General features: G+C 39.7%; 1 protein-coding gene across 2 annotated transcripts in view; it reads right to left on the minus strand.

Moving 5' to 3' along the window:
- klhdc3l (kelch domain containing 3-like) overlaps positions 1 to 15,347 on the minus strand; it is a 46,898-nt gene that overhangs the window by 18,041 nt on the left and 13,510 nt on the right. Inside the window, exons 2-3 of one of the 2 annotated variants that reach the window (XM_075478932.1) lie at positions 15,069 to 15,250; positions 14,744 to 14,832 (exon numbers count right to left, since the gene is read on the minus strand). The exons of the other annotated variant lie outside the window; for it this stretch is intronic. The gene's annotated coding sequence lies outside the window, so the exon portion shown is untranslated. The remainder of the gene's footprint in view (positions 1 to 14,743; positions 14,833 to 15,068; positions 15,251 to 15,347) is intronic. 2 annotated transcript variants of the gene reach the window in all.

The following is a 15,347-nucleotide window of genomic DNA, read 5'->3' on the forward strand; positions in this document are numbered from 1 at the left end:
TAAGAGCTTTATATGTGAGGAGAAGAATCTTAAATTCTATTCTGAATTTAACAGGGAGCCAATGAAAAGAAGCTAAAACTGGAGAAATATGATCTCTGCTGTTAGTTCTCATCAGAACTCTGGCTGCAGCATTTTGGATCAGCTGGAGGCTTTTCAGAGAATATGTGGGACAGCCCTATAATAAAGAATTACAGCAATCCAATCCTGAAGTAACAGATGCATGAAGCAGTTTTTCTGCATCACTCTGAGACAAGATGTTCCTGATTTTAACAAGATTACCAAGGTGAAAGAAGGCAGTCCTAGAAACCTGTTTTATATGTGAGTCAAAGGATTTTTCTTACATGAATCTACAGGTCTTTTTCTTTTTCATGCATCAGTTGATCTGTAAAACAGGCAGGAATCATCTAATCATGGTCATGTTTGCCAAACAGATGATGCCAATAACTTATTAAAACATATTATTTTCTGTCTCCTGACAATATTACAATATCACCTTGACACTTTAACTACAATGTCACTTTAATCACATTGTCACTTTAATTTTATCGACGCCTTATTTTTTTTATTTTTATTTATTTATTTTTTGTCACACCCTTTTGTGTTTTTATTTTCTTTGCGATTCCATTTTCTTGCTCTTCTTTTAATGTACCGCTCTTCGCCCTTCTAATTGCCCTTCGGGGATAAATAAAGTTTTTTCTGATTCTGATCTGATGAATCAACTCACTGATGCAGCTGTAAAACACCTTAAAATGAATTCATTCAGAAGCTGTTGGTTTGTTCAGTATGGATCCACTGACTGATTGTGCTTTCTGCATCTTTGCTTTGAACACAGGTGTTTAGTCTTTTTATGTTATTCTGGTACTTTTAATGTGAAATGACATTTCTATAAAGATGCCTTCTATCTCTGTTTGTGTTATTTAGAAAGATAACTTTGTTCTTATTTCTAGCAGAGGATTTCAGATCAGGACTAACTCCCACAACCTTTTACATTCATGAAGTCACTTTGTCATTGGGTGCAAACATGGTGAATATGGTGGAATATCAGGAATACACAACCGTGCACCCAGTTCCAACTCCTCTCTGCATGGCTTTCAAACTGCACACCTGTGAGTCCACAGAGAGTTCACCTGTGTTACCTGCTGACGCCACATGTTGCCGAGCAACAAGCACAACCTCTGGAGGTTTCAGCCACCTCTCTGTGCTACACTTCAAACAGTCTGTGAACTGATTACGGATGTATGAATATATTTAGAATCATCATTAGTAATGATACATTTAGTGGTTTTTCCTCCATAATTTATACTGAAACAATAGAAGGGGATAAATATAATTCAGTTTCATTTCATTCAGAGACACATCCATCTCTTCCACTGTTACACAATCATCATAACGATGCTGTCCACTACATCCCAACAAAGAGCAAACAGCTGTAAGGTTGTGTGTTGAAGAGACATTCACCTCCCTTTTACTAACTTAAAGAAACACTCACCTCCTTTTTACTTACTTAAAGAGACACTCACCTCCTTTTTACTTACTAAAAGAGACACTCACCTCCTTTTTACTTACTAAAAGAGACACTCACCTCCTTTTTACTTACTAAAAGAGACACTCACCTCCTTTTTACTTACTAAAAGAGACACTCACCTCCTTTTTACTAACTTAAAGAGACAAGCACCTCCTTTTTACTTTCTTAAAGAGACACTCACCACCTTTTTACTTACTTAAAGAGACAAGCACCTTTTTTTTACTTTCTTAAAGAGACAAGCACCTCCTTTTTACTTACCGTATTTTCCGCACCATAAGGCGCACTTAAAAGCCTATAATTTTCTCAAAAAACAAAAGTGCGCCTTATAACCCGGAGCAATTTATATATGGATTTATTCTTGTTAGCTTACGGACCCCGAAGCGATTTTGTGTGGTATACGCTCTGTCAAAATGTTTTAGTAAGACTTTGGTAAACTACAAAGCCGCACCGCAGCATTATGGCTACAGTAGTCATAAGCGTAGCGGAGTAATATATATTGTGATTCACCATAATAATAACAAAATTGAACAGTGGGTTATTGAACAGAGAGCAGCGGGTTGAGGCGTCTATACAGTCTCTATTCGACTGAAGGCAACAGCGTTAGCACGGGACATTAATATCAGTGTAAACAGGGCGTTCAAAGTTAAACTGCGAGCTGCGTGGGAGCAGTGGATGACAGAAGGCGAACACACATTCACCAAGGGAGGGAGACAGCGCCGGGCGACTTTCGCTACTATCTGCCAATGGATCGTGGATGCCTGGGCTAAGGTATCAGTCTCAACTGTGGTCCGAGCTTTCACGAAGGCCGGTGTTCAGTCGATTTGTGCTACTTGTCGAGAATTGCTACTTTGTGGTTTTGCGCATGCGCCGAGCCGATTTTATAAGTTTCGTTTTCGAATCATCACTGAACTGCCAGGTAACAGCAACGACACTGTTTTGTTTCGCTTTATGTGCCTTATAGCCCGGTGCGCTTTATATATGAAAAAAGATCGAAAATAGACCATTCATTGACAGTGCGCTTTATAATCCAGTGCGCTCTATAGTGCGGAAAATACGGTACTTAAAGAGACAAGCACCTCCTTTTTACTAACTTAAAGAGAGAAGCACCTCCTTTTTACTAACTTAAAGAGACAAGCACCTCCTTTTTACTTTCTTAAAGAGACACTCACCTCCTTTTTACTTACTTAAAGAGACACTCACCTCCTTTATACTTTCTTAAGGAGACAAGCACCTCCTTTTTACTTAATCAAAAAGTCACTCACCTGGGGCCGGATTCACAAAACTATTCTTAAGATAAATCTTAGTAAGATTCTTTAGAAAAAAACTAGGAAGTTCCTAAGATTTATCTTAAGTGAAATTCCTCAATATTTTCGTAAGAACAATGGCATTTCTTAGGAACTTCGTATTTTTATGACTTAAGAACTTCTTAGAATGTTGGGAAAAAAACAAGGTCAGTAATCAATTAATGTGTAGGCCTCTACATAGTCATTAAAAGTCAGTCAGTGTGTACATTATAGTCATTAATAAATAATCCACACTGTACGACTGTAGCGTAATGAAATGACTGTGATCCAAATGTCATGAAATGACTGATTAAATTATTAACTTAAATAGGCCTTGGCCTCATGATCTATGGTCAACATATCTCAGTGCTGTGGGCTACATTCAATAGCCTATATACTAAACACAGTGCTAAGGCCCATTGTAAATAATAGCTAACTGTAAGTTGGAGCCTAATGTATATAACCTACCCAATATAATTAATAAAACATACACAAAAACATTGGTAAAAAACTTACATAACATAAGTTTAAACAAAGGTTCTCTCTTTTTTGTAGAAATGTGTTCAAATAAATAATATTAGAGGCTTACCTTTTTCCTGTTGCTGTGTTAAGATGTGGTGAAGGGTTGTCTTAAAGTTAAGAGGAAAACTAAGAAGAATCTTAAGAACTAAGCTTTCAAGAATATCAATTATTCTTAACATCGTTCTTAAGACAAAAGATAACATGAAAGTTAAGAAAAAACTTAAGAATTTTATTTGTGAATATGGAATGTTCTTAGCTTTTTTCTTATGACAAAAGTTAAGATAAAAGTACCAGTTAAGAACTTTTTTTTTCTTAAGAATGCTTTGTGAATCCGGCCCCTGCTTTTTACTTTCTTAAAGAAACAAGCACCTCCTTTTTACTTACTTAAAAAGACACTCAAGTGCTTTTTACTTTCTTAAAGAGACAAGCACCTCCTTTTTACTTACTTAAAAAGACACTTACCTGCTTTTTACTTACTTAAAGAGACAAGCACCTCCTTTTTACTTACTTAGAGACAAGCACCTCCTTTTTACTTTCTTAAAGAGACATTCACCTCCTTTTTACTAACTTAAAGAGACATTCACCTCCTTTTTACTTACTTAAAGAGACAAGCACCTCCTTTTTACTTACTTAAAAAGACACTCACCTGCTTTTTACTTTCTTAAAGAGACAAGCACCTCCTTTTTACTTACTTAAAAAGACACTTACCTGCTTTTTACTTACTTAAAGAGACAAGCACTTCCTTTTTACTTACTTAAAGAGACAAGCACCTCCTTTTTACTTACTTAAAGAGACATTCACCTCCTTTTTACTAACTTAAAGAGACGCACCTCCTTTTTATTAACTTAAAGAGACAAGCACCTCCTTTTTACTTTCTTAAAGAGACAAGCACCTCCTTTTTACTTTCTTAAAGAGACAAGCACCTCTTTTTTACTTACTTAAAGCTGCGGTCGGCAACTTTTTTTTAGCTTGAACTGTCATGGGATTCTGGAAGTAGAATATTAAATAGGCTGTTTAGGAAAAATAACTAAATCTGTAGCTCCCTCTGAAGCCAGTAATCATGCTTGCAAAAATCGAGCGCTCCGGGCTGTTTTTAACCAATCAAGTTAGGGTGGAGGAATCCTACCTGTCAATCACAGCTTGTGCACACGCTGCTGAGCTTGAGTCTGCCCCAGCTTGTGTGCGCTCACACTGGTGTGAACTCACGTGCACAACCTCGTCCACAGAGGGGGAGGGGTTTGGGGGGCGATTCGGAGCTTGTTAGAGGTTGGGGGAGGGACCTGAAAGTTGTATCAGTTCGAATTTTCCGACTTTAGACTCGGAATTTTGCAAACCTGCCGACTGCAGCCTTAAATAGAGGCACTTCCTTTTTAGTTACTTAAAGAGACTGTGTGTTGTGGTTTTTGAAGACTGAATGAAAAACTGAACAACAGAAAACCCAAAAAGATTCAGTAGACCGTATGATACCAAAAGACAGCACCAGTTTCAGATCATATATAGGCTAACTGTAAGAGATGATATCGTCTTTTGTGTACCTGAATGAATATTGAACAGTTAATTCAGCAAATTTCGAGTTAAACATGATTGTTCTGATACAGTAGAGGTAAGAAGTAAGGAAGAGAGGAAAGCCAGTCATAAGAAAACAAGTATATTCAGCATGAACATGATAAAGCTGACTGTGTTTCACACCCACACAATCCATCACCTTCTGTTGAACACGGGGGTCACAGAGTATTACTAAGCTATTACCGAGTTATACCAAACATGTAAAACTCTTCTTCACTGTTACAGTACTTTAATGTTTTCTTGTGTGTTGTTTAATGTCCTATTTGGATGATTTTACGCAAAATGTTGATCGATAATGACACATTTGACCAAATAACGCCTGCCTTGTGACTCAAGCTCAGGCACAGACTGAGCAGTCTGGCATTCGGGCACATGCCCGCTTTGCGGTAAGACGTGTTGCATCACTTCCTGTTACCTTGCTCGTGCACTGTGGAATTTCTTGCTCCGCTTGGAGTACTGATAATCACTTTATTTCGATCTATAACTTACACAATTTTGCATAGTTAAACTCTATAGCTTACCGTTCTGTTCTAACACACTCCTACAGATCTTTAATCTTTATTCTCACTTTTTAGCGGTGTGTCTGGTTCTCTAGCGTAGCATGGCTACCGGTTCTCTTTCTCTTCCTCCTTCTCCTGCTTTCACCTGCTCCGTGTGTCAGATGTTTAGTTACTCCTCTGCCTCCTTTAGCGATAATGGTACATGTAACAAATGTAGTCTTTTTGTAGTTTTGGAGGCGAGGTTATCTGAATTGGAAGCTCGGCTCTGCACTGTTGAAAATCAACCGATAGCGAGCCAGGCCCCTTTTGCCAGTGTGGAGCCACCTAGCGTAGCTAGCTCCATTAGCCGCCCCCAGGCAGAACCCGAGCAGCCGGGATTACATCGTGGCTGGGTGACTGTCAGGAAGAGGCATAGCTCTAAAGTCAAGCCCGTTGTTCACCATCGACCTGTCCACGCTTCTAACAGATTTTCCCCACTCAGCGACACACCCGCTGAGGACAAAACCCTGGTAATTGGCAGCTCTATAGTCAGAAACGTGGCATTAGAGGCACCAGCGGCCATAGTCAAATGCATTCCAGGGGCCAGAGCGGGCGACATAGAATCCTATTTAAAACTGCTGGCTAAGGATAAACGTAAATATGGTAAAATAGTTATTCACGTCGGCGTTAATGACACCCGGTTACGCCAATCGGAGGTCACTAAAATTAATGTTGCATCGGTGTGTGATTTTGCCAAAACAATGTCGGACTCCGTAGTTTTCTCTGGACCCCTGCCAAATCTGACCAGTGATGACATGTTTAGCCGCATGTCGTCTTACAATCGCTGGTTGTCTAGATGGTGTCCAGCAAACAACGTGGGCTACATAGATAATTGGCAATCTTTCTGGAGAAAACCTGGTCTGATGAGGAGAGACGGCATCCATCCCACTTTGGAAGGAGCAGCTCTCATTTCTAGAAATATGGATGAATTTATTTGCCACCCTAAAACATGACAACCCAGGGTTCAGACCAGGATGCAGAGTTGTAGTCTTACACACTTCTCTGCAGCTTCCCACCTACTGCTACCCACCCAATCAATTAACACAAAAGGAGCAAATCCTCTTGTGCAAAAAGAAATTATTAAAACAAAAACTTTAACTGAACAAAAACATCAAACTATTAAATGTGGTTTGCTGAATATCAGATCTCTCCTTTCGAAGTCTCTGTTAGTGAATGAGTTGATTTGTGATCATCATATTGATATATTTTGTCTTACAGAAACCTGGCTGCAGCAGGAGGATCATGTTAGCATTAATGAAGCAACTCCCTCTGACTGTTTAAATGTTCACGTTCCTCGAACCACAGGCAGAGGAGGAGGAGTGGCAGCTATTTTCAGATCAGGGTTACTCATCAGTCCCAGACCCAAGATTAGTTTGAGCTCTTTTGAATCTCTGATTCTCAGTTTTTCCCACGCAAAGTGGAAATCCCAGAAACCTCTTGTGTTTGTTGTTGTGTATCGTCCACCTGGCCCTTATTCTGAGTTTCTGTCTGAATTCTCAGAGTTTTTATCCCAGTTAGTGCTGAGTACAGATAAAGTCATTGTAGTGGGTGACTTTAATATTCATGTAGATGTTGAAAATGACAGCCTGAATATGAACTTTAATTCTATATTAGACTCTATTGGATTTTCTCAGAGTGTTCACAGACCGACTCACTGCCTTAATCACACCCTTGATCTTGTTCTGACTTATGGCATTGAGAGTGAACAGTTAACAGTGTTCCCTCATAACCCTGTCTTATCTGACCATTTTCTGATAACCTTTGAGTTTACATTACTTGACTATACAGTTTCTGAGAAGAAATTTACATATAGAAGGTGTCTATCAGAGGATGCTGTAACCAGATTTAAAGAATTAATTCCATCATCCTTTTCTTCACTGCCATGTGCAGATATGACAGAGGACGACTACCTAAACTTTACTCCAGCAGCACTTGACTCTCTTGTTGACAGCACTATAGTTTCAATGCGTACAGCACTGGACAATGTTGCCCCTCTGAAAACCCAGACCTCCTTTCCACTGAGAAATGCAACGAATTTGCCAACTTTTTTAGCCAAAAAATCAAAACAATTAGACAAAACATTCACGCAACACAGAAAAACAAGAAAACTAATCTGTGTCTAAAACCTAGAAATAACTCTGATGTTATGTCACAATTTAATATTGTTAATTTAAAAATCCTAGTGGAAACAGTTCGGCATCTGAAATCAACAACTTGTTCTCTGGACATAATACCATCCGACTTTTTAAAAACTGTTTTTACCTCAGTAGAAAGTGATCTCCTACAAATAGTTAACAGCTCACTGGCATCAGGCATTTTTCCCAAGTCACTAAAGACAGCTGCCATTAAGCCACTCCTAAAGAAGAGAACTCTAGACGCCTCTATGATGAACAACTACAGACCTGTCTCTAATCTCTCTTTTATATCTAAGATTATTGAGAAAGTTGTATTTAACCAGCTCAACGACTTTCTGAATGAAAGTGGAAGTCTTGATAACTTTCAATCAGGCTTCAGACGTCATCACAGCACTGAAACAGCTCTGGTCAAAGTGTTAAACGACATCAGGTTGAATACTGATTCTGGTAATGTTTCAGTCCTGGTCCTGTTGGACCTCAGCGCTGCGTTTGATACTGTAGATCACAGAATCCTGTTGCACAGGCTGGAAAACTGGGTTGGACTTTCTGGAGCGGTCCTTAACTGGTTCAGGTCCTACTTAGAAGGCCGGAGTTATTTTGTTACAATTGGCAGCTATGAATCTGAGCGAGTGGCCATGACTTGTGGAGTCCCCCAGGGGTCAATTCTTGGACCTCTTCTGTTTAACTTGTATATGCTCCCTTTGGGTCAGATATTGCAGAACTTTAACATCAATTATCACAGTTATGCAGACGATACACAACTTTATGTGTCTCTGTCACCGGACGACTGCAGCCCAGCAGACGTACTGTGTCAGTGTCTGGAGGAAGTAAACACCTGGATGAGAGAGAATTTTCTACAATTAAATGAAGACAAAACTGAGATCATTCTGTTTGGTAGCAAAGAGAAGAGGGTCAGCGTTGGTAAATATCTTGAGACTCGGAACCTTACAATCACTGACCAGGTTCGTAACCTCGGAGTGTTGATAGACTCAGATCTGACTTTCAGCAGCCACATCAAAGCTGTCACCAAGGCAGCTTTTTACCACCTCAGAAACATCAACAGAATTAAAGGTTTCCTCTCCCAAAAAGACCAGGAGAAACTCATCCATGCATTCATCTCCAGTAGACTCGATTACTGTAATGCTCTTTTAACTGGACTTCCCAAAAAGAGCATTAAACATCTGCAGCTCATCCAGAACGCTGCTGCTAGAGTTTTAACCCGGACTAAGAGATCTGAACACATCACACCAGTTTTAATATCTTTACACTGGCTTCCAGTCAGTCACAGAATAGATTTTAAAAGCCTGCTGATGGTTTACAAATCCCAGAACGGTTTAGGCCCAAAATACATCTGTGATATGTTCAGAGAATATAAACCCAGCAGAGCTCTTAGATCCAAGGACTCAGGTCAGCTGGTTCAGTCCAGAGTCCAGACTAAACATGGAGAAGCAGCATTTAGCTGTTATGCTGCTAACAAGTGGAACAAACTGCCAGTGGAGATTAAACTTTCAGCAAATGTAGACATTTTTAAATCCAGGTTAAAGACATTTCTGTTCTCATGTGTCTATGCATGAAATATCTTTTAACTTATCTAGACTGTTGCCTGTTTTTAAATTCATTTAAATGATTTTATTTGTTTCTTTTTAAATTCTTTTATGTATTTTTAATGCTTCTTGCACTCCCTGCTGCAATGCTTTTATTTTATGTAAAGCACTTTGAACTGTTTGTACATGAAATGTGCTATATAAATAAATTTGATTTGATTTGATTTTGAAAAGGAAGGTAATCAGTCAGAAGAGGTTGGCTCCTTGGTATAATTCACAGCTGCATGCTTTAAAGCAGACTGCAAGAAAGCTGGAGAGACAGTGGCGTTCCTCTAATTTAGAAGAGTCTCAGTTAGTCTGGAAAGATAGTTTAACAATGTATAAGAAAGCCCTTCGTAAAGCTAGAACTGCTTATTATTCATCATTGATAGAAGAGAATAAGAATAATCCCAGGTTTCTTTTCAGCACTGTAGCCAGTCTGACTAAGAGTCCGAGCTCTGCTGAGCCAGTTATTCCTTTAACTCTCAGCAGTGATGATTTCATGAGCTTCTTTATTAATAAAATTGTTTCTATCAGAGAGAAGATTGATGGAGTCCTTCCCACTATTATCAGTGATGTATCATCAAGTACAGCAGCTTTAGAAGTATCTTTAGAACCTGATTTGTATTTAGACGGCTTCTGCCCAGTTGATCTCTCTGAACTAACAACAGCAATAGTCTCTTCTAAACCATCAACTTGTGTTTTAGACCCAATCCCAACCAGACTGTTCAAGGAGGTTTTCCCATTAATTGACACTTCCATATTGGATTTGATCAATCTGTCTTTGTTGACAGGATATGTACCTCAGACTTTTAAGGTTGCTGTAATTAAACCTTTACTTAAAAAACCTACTCTTGATTCAGAAGTGTTGGCTCATTATAGACCTATATCCAATCTCCCTTTTATGTCTAAAGTTCTTGAAAAAATAGTTGCAGCTCAGCTTTGTGATCATTTACACAGAAATAATTTGTTTGAAGAGTTTCAGTCAGGATTCAGAGTGCATCATAGCACAGAAACAGCACTGCTGAAAGTTACCAATGATCTCCTCTTAGCCTCTGATAGCGGACTTGTGTCTGTGCTTGTCCTGTTGGATCTCAGTGCTGCATTTGATACGGTCGATCACAGTATCTTATTACACAGACTTGAACATGTTATTGGGATTAAAGGAACTGCATTAGGCTGGTTTAAATCATATTTATCTGATAGATTTCAGTTTGTTCTTGTAAACGAAGAATCTTCCTCACACACCAGAGTAAGTCATGGAGTTCCCCAGGGTTCTGTGCTTGGACCGATTCTTTTTACTTTATACATGCTTCCATTAGGTAACATTATTAGACAGCATGGCATAAATTTCCATTGCTATGCTGATGATACTCAGCTGTACTTATCTATAAAACCAGATGAAACCAATAGGTTGGTCAGACTACAAGCATGTCTTAAAGACATAAAGACCTGGATGACTCAGAACTGTCTGCTGCTAAATTCAGACAAAACTGAAGTCGTTATCTTTGGACCTGAGCGTTTCAGGGAGAAATTGTCTAGCTATATAGTTACTCTAGATGGTATTTCCTTGGCTTCTAGTTCTACAGTGAGGAACCTTGGAGTTATTTTTGACCAGAACTTATCATTTGACTCGCATATAAAACAGGTTTCTAGGACTGCCTTCTTTCACCTTCGTAATATTGTTAAAATCAGGAACATCTTGTCTCAGAGTGATGCAGAAAAACTAATTCATGCATTTGTTACTTCAAGATTGGACTACTGTAATTCTTTATTATTGGGCTGTCCTACATATTCTCTGAAAAGCCTTCAGTTGATCCAAAATGCTGCAGCCAGAGTTTTGACGAGAACTAACAGCAGAGATCATATTTCTCCAGTTTTAGCTTCTCTTCATTGGCTCCCTGTTAAATTCAGAATAGAATTTAAGATTCTTCTCCTCACATATAAAGCTCTTAATGACCGAGCTCCATCATATCTTAAAGATCTCATTGTAAGATATTTTCCTAACAGAGCACTTCGTTCCCAAACTGCAGGTTTACTTGAGGTTCCCAGAGTTTCTAAAAGTAGAATGGGAGGCAGAGCCTTCAGTTATCAGGCCCCTCAATTGTGGAATAAGCTGCCAGTAAATGTCCGGGAAGCAGACACCCTTTCCACTTTTAAGACCAGGCTTAAAACTTTCCTTTTTGATAAAGCTTATAGTTAGGGATGGCTCAGGTGATCCTGAAACATCCCATAGTTAAGCTGCTATAGGCCTAGACTGCTGGGGGGCCTCATCTGACACACCTTTCCTCACTTTACTCTCTTTATGTATATGTGATATTATTGTGGTCATTAACTCGTGTTTCCCTGTTCCAACAGATATCCTTTGAATGGTGTTACAGTGCCGCCATCGCGGTGGCCCCCTGCCCCCCTCCCCCCCCCTTTTTCTGTCTTCTCAAACCCCAGCTGGTCGAGGCGGATGGCCACCCTTCCTGAGTCTGGTTCTGCCAGAGGTTTCTTCCTGTTAAAAGGGAGTCGTTTCTCTCCACAGTCGCCTCAGGCACGCTCAGGACGGGAGATTGGACCGAAAAAGAAAAAGTTTTCAGTGCAATCTGTTGGTTTTCTTAGCTAGGAAATTGTTTTTGAATTGGCTCTATATGAACGAATTGGATTATTTTATGAATTATGATTATTATTAATTAATTGAATTCCAATTGGCTTGAATTGGACTTACTATCTAAGTGCCTTGAGATGACATTTGTTGTATTTGGCGCTATATAAATAAAAATGAATTGAATTGAATTGAATGCCCAAAGGGCCGCGGCCCTGACAATGCTCATCGCGGCCCCGCAGTCACGGTCGGTCATCACGCTCCCTCGTCATCCTAAAAAGTTCCTTCTTACTGACCTTTCAATGGCACCTTTTCGCTATTTATACCACTGAAATCGCTATACATTACACACTGACGGTGGGACCTTGATGATGTGTTTTATTATGGTTAATTTACATTACATAATTTTATTTTATCTTAATATATCTTCGTACGATGTAAAAATGTTTAAAATAAAAGAAATTTATATCTATCTATATTTTGTATGTGTTTGAGACAACTGGAGTAAAGCACTGCCTTGTGGGAATTTCATTTACCCGGCTCCCGCCAAAAAAAAATAGAAAGTAGAAGATTCAACAATACGTTCACAATGGGATAGCAACAACACAAATATGGATATTAACAAGATGTGTTGCACAGACGCTACGAACAAGACAAGATAGGGGCCGAAGGATTTCCACTAATCATTGTGTCCGCCGTGCAGGGATTAAAGCAAAAAAAAGTCGTCTGACTGAAATTTTTAGAGATTAAACATCAGATTGAGTACCCCTTCGGAAACCAATATAGCCATACCTCTGCCCTCAATACAGAACGTACATTGGTTCTATGCAAGGAATGGAGGGATAATGGAGATACTTGATCAGATGCCTCAGCAGACTGTATGATTCTATAACATGTGAAAGTGTGTCCTTTATGCTGTCCTAGCCCAATTTTACACATACCTTCCTAAGACCTAATGCAAGTGTTCAGTTTTGTTTCCAAGGGATAAAAACTTTCACAGTGGATTACACACGCATTCATTTTAACCGCCTGGAAGGGGGGAAAAGTTTTAGTCTATGCATTCTTGTGGCAGCACATTAGATAGCTATTCTGGCTATTTAATGGCATTCCACAGAGTGTTAGCTTTGTGAAAAGGCTAAGTAGGTTAGTTTATGATGAACTGTAACTCCTGTAGTTGGCGCAGTGCAAAAATGCTAAAATTCTATAGAATAGAATTCTACTGAATACCAAGTGTTTTTTAATTGAGCTGTGTTTATGGAGGCCTACACTGTCATAGGTGCCCTTCTTTTTGTTGATCACCTACAAATGACAAAAAAAACCCAAATTAAGTGCAGAGATTTATTGCTGTATCACAAAACAGTTGTAATGCTTAAACACCAAATGCAAATAACAGAACATAAAATAACAATATAACACAACAATAACATAACAATAACAAGTCTTTTAACTCTAAAAGTTCTTTGGCCTTTTAGTAAACCCAAAGTCATCCAACTTAAGTACACCTGCTGCACGTTTCTTAGTGCTTTTTGAGGAGGAGGTGGAGGTGGTTGTGCTTCTGGAGGATGTCCCTGTAGAGGAGGTGGAGGTGGAGGGAGTTGTTGCATGTGTGCTTTTGGAGGGAGCTGCTGAGCTTTTGGAGGATTTCCCTGTAGAGGAGGCAGAGGTGGAGGTGGAGGGAGTTGTGAATTTGGAGGAGGATTTTCCTGTAGAGGAGGTGGAGGTTGAGGGAGTTGTGAATTTGGAGGAGGATTTTCCTGTAGAGGAGGCAGAGGTGGAGGTGGAGGGAGTTGTGAATTTGGAGGAGGATTTTCCTGTAGAGGAGGTGGAGGTTGAGGGAGTTGTGAATTTGGAGGAGGATTTTCCTGTAGAGGAGGTGGAGGTTGAGGGAGTTGTGAATTTGGAGGAGGATTTTCCTGTAGAGGAGGTGGAGGTTAAGGGAGTTGTGAATTTGGAGGAGGATTTTCCTGCAGTTAAAAACTTGGTGGAAGTGGAGGGAGTCCCTGCTGCAGAACTTTTGTAGGAGGATTTTCCTGTAGATGACGTGGTAGATGAGGAGGTAGAGGTGGAGAGAGTGCTTTTAGAGGAGGTTGTGGATTGTTTGGAAGCAGAGATGGATGGATGAGATGTGGTAGCTTGTTTCACCTTCTTCACCCTAACTGCTGAAAGGACATTCACAGCTTCCTTGATTTTTCTTTCTTTGACATCATTTTTTTTTTTTTTCTTGTCCTCAAGATGAACTTGATAGTGTTGAAACGATGACAGACAAGACCGCTGCAAATTAGCACTGATTTTCATTGTGGAAGGGGTTTCCTCAGCTGCCTTCAGGTGACCTTTAATGATGGCAAAGCCTTCTTAGGTTTCTGTGTTCAGCCGCGTCCGGTCTTTTTCAATGATGTCATCCATGACATTGAAGGAGCCCTCCACAAGAGGGCCAGTAAACACAGAAAGCAATGCCTTCACCAATTTGCCCAGGAATGGAAATTTAATGGAGCCTTCTGCTGTCTTCAGTAAGAAGATAGGACTCCACCAGTCAGCATCAATGCGTGCAGCATCCTCATCAAAACCTTTGGCCTTGTGTGCCAGGTCAGGGTCTGTCTGGTTATCCCTTACCTCTTCATCCAGCTTGCCCAGCTCATCAGTGGTGATGACATTTGGCAAGGCCCTGGCCACAGTGCTAAACGCACTGAGAACATGTTGATCCTGGGTCAATGAAGGAGAGAGTGCAGATAAAGAGGTAATGACTTTGTTCTTCAATGGCAGGTTTTTCGTCAAGAACACAGCTGCCTTGGTGTAGCCTTCTCTTAGTGCCTTGTAGAGCTGCTGCACCCACGGTTTCTTGTCCAGCCTCGCCTTGTTGACGGCAAAATGGCTGAATTTGCCAACAGACAAGAGCTTGTCCAGATATTGCAGGTCTCTGTTGTGCAAATCCAGGTTCAGCAAGCTGTCCACATCCAAGGGTATCATATCAGGCTTCATGAATTTTGAGAGAACATTTCTCACCAGCAGCACCATTTCGACATGCAGAATGTGAAGCATGGGCTTTTCATGCTGTAGCTTCTTCAAGAAGACCTGAAAAGACGGAAGGATACCTACAAATCATATTAAAGATTGATTAGAATTCTGTACATTCTAGAATCTTTTTGGACAAAAAGATTTAAGGAAATAGGCCTAATGTTTTCAGTATAAGAACTCAAGGTCATTATTCATATTTTATAGATCAATCAAATATGCATTAGGCATACAAACTATGTGGGATGCTGTTACTATTCAGTTATGTTTTCTGCAAAAATATGAATGAATGAATGAATGATAATGACCACCATACCTCTGTACATGTCAATTGTGGTTGTCAGCTTGTTGAACTCGGTGAAAAGCACACAGATCCGTTTCTTCCTCTCATTATTTGCATCAGTTTGGCCTTTTACAAGCTGTTGCTGTAGTACAACCATCCTAGCCTTTTCATCTGCGGTCACTCCATGTTTTTGCTGCACCTGGTTGAGTAGCCATCTGTAAAACAAATACATGAATAAACTCATACATAGGCCAACATACATACATTTATACATACATACAAACATAGTAAAGAAATAAAAATGAATACATA

This window comes from Odontesthes bonariensis, chromosome 12 (assembly GCF_027942865.1).
Source record: "Odontesthes bonariensis isolate fOdoBon6 chromosome 12, fOdoBon6.hap1, whole genome shotgun sequence".
Taxonomy (NCBI): Eukaryota; Metazoa; Chordata; class Actinopteri; order Atheriniformes; family Atherinopsidae; genus Odontesthes; species Odontesthes bonariensis.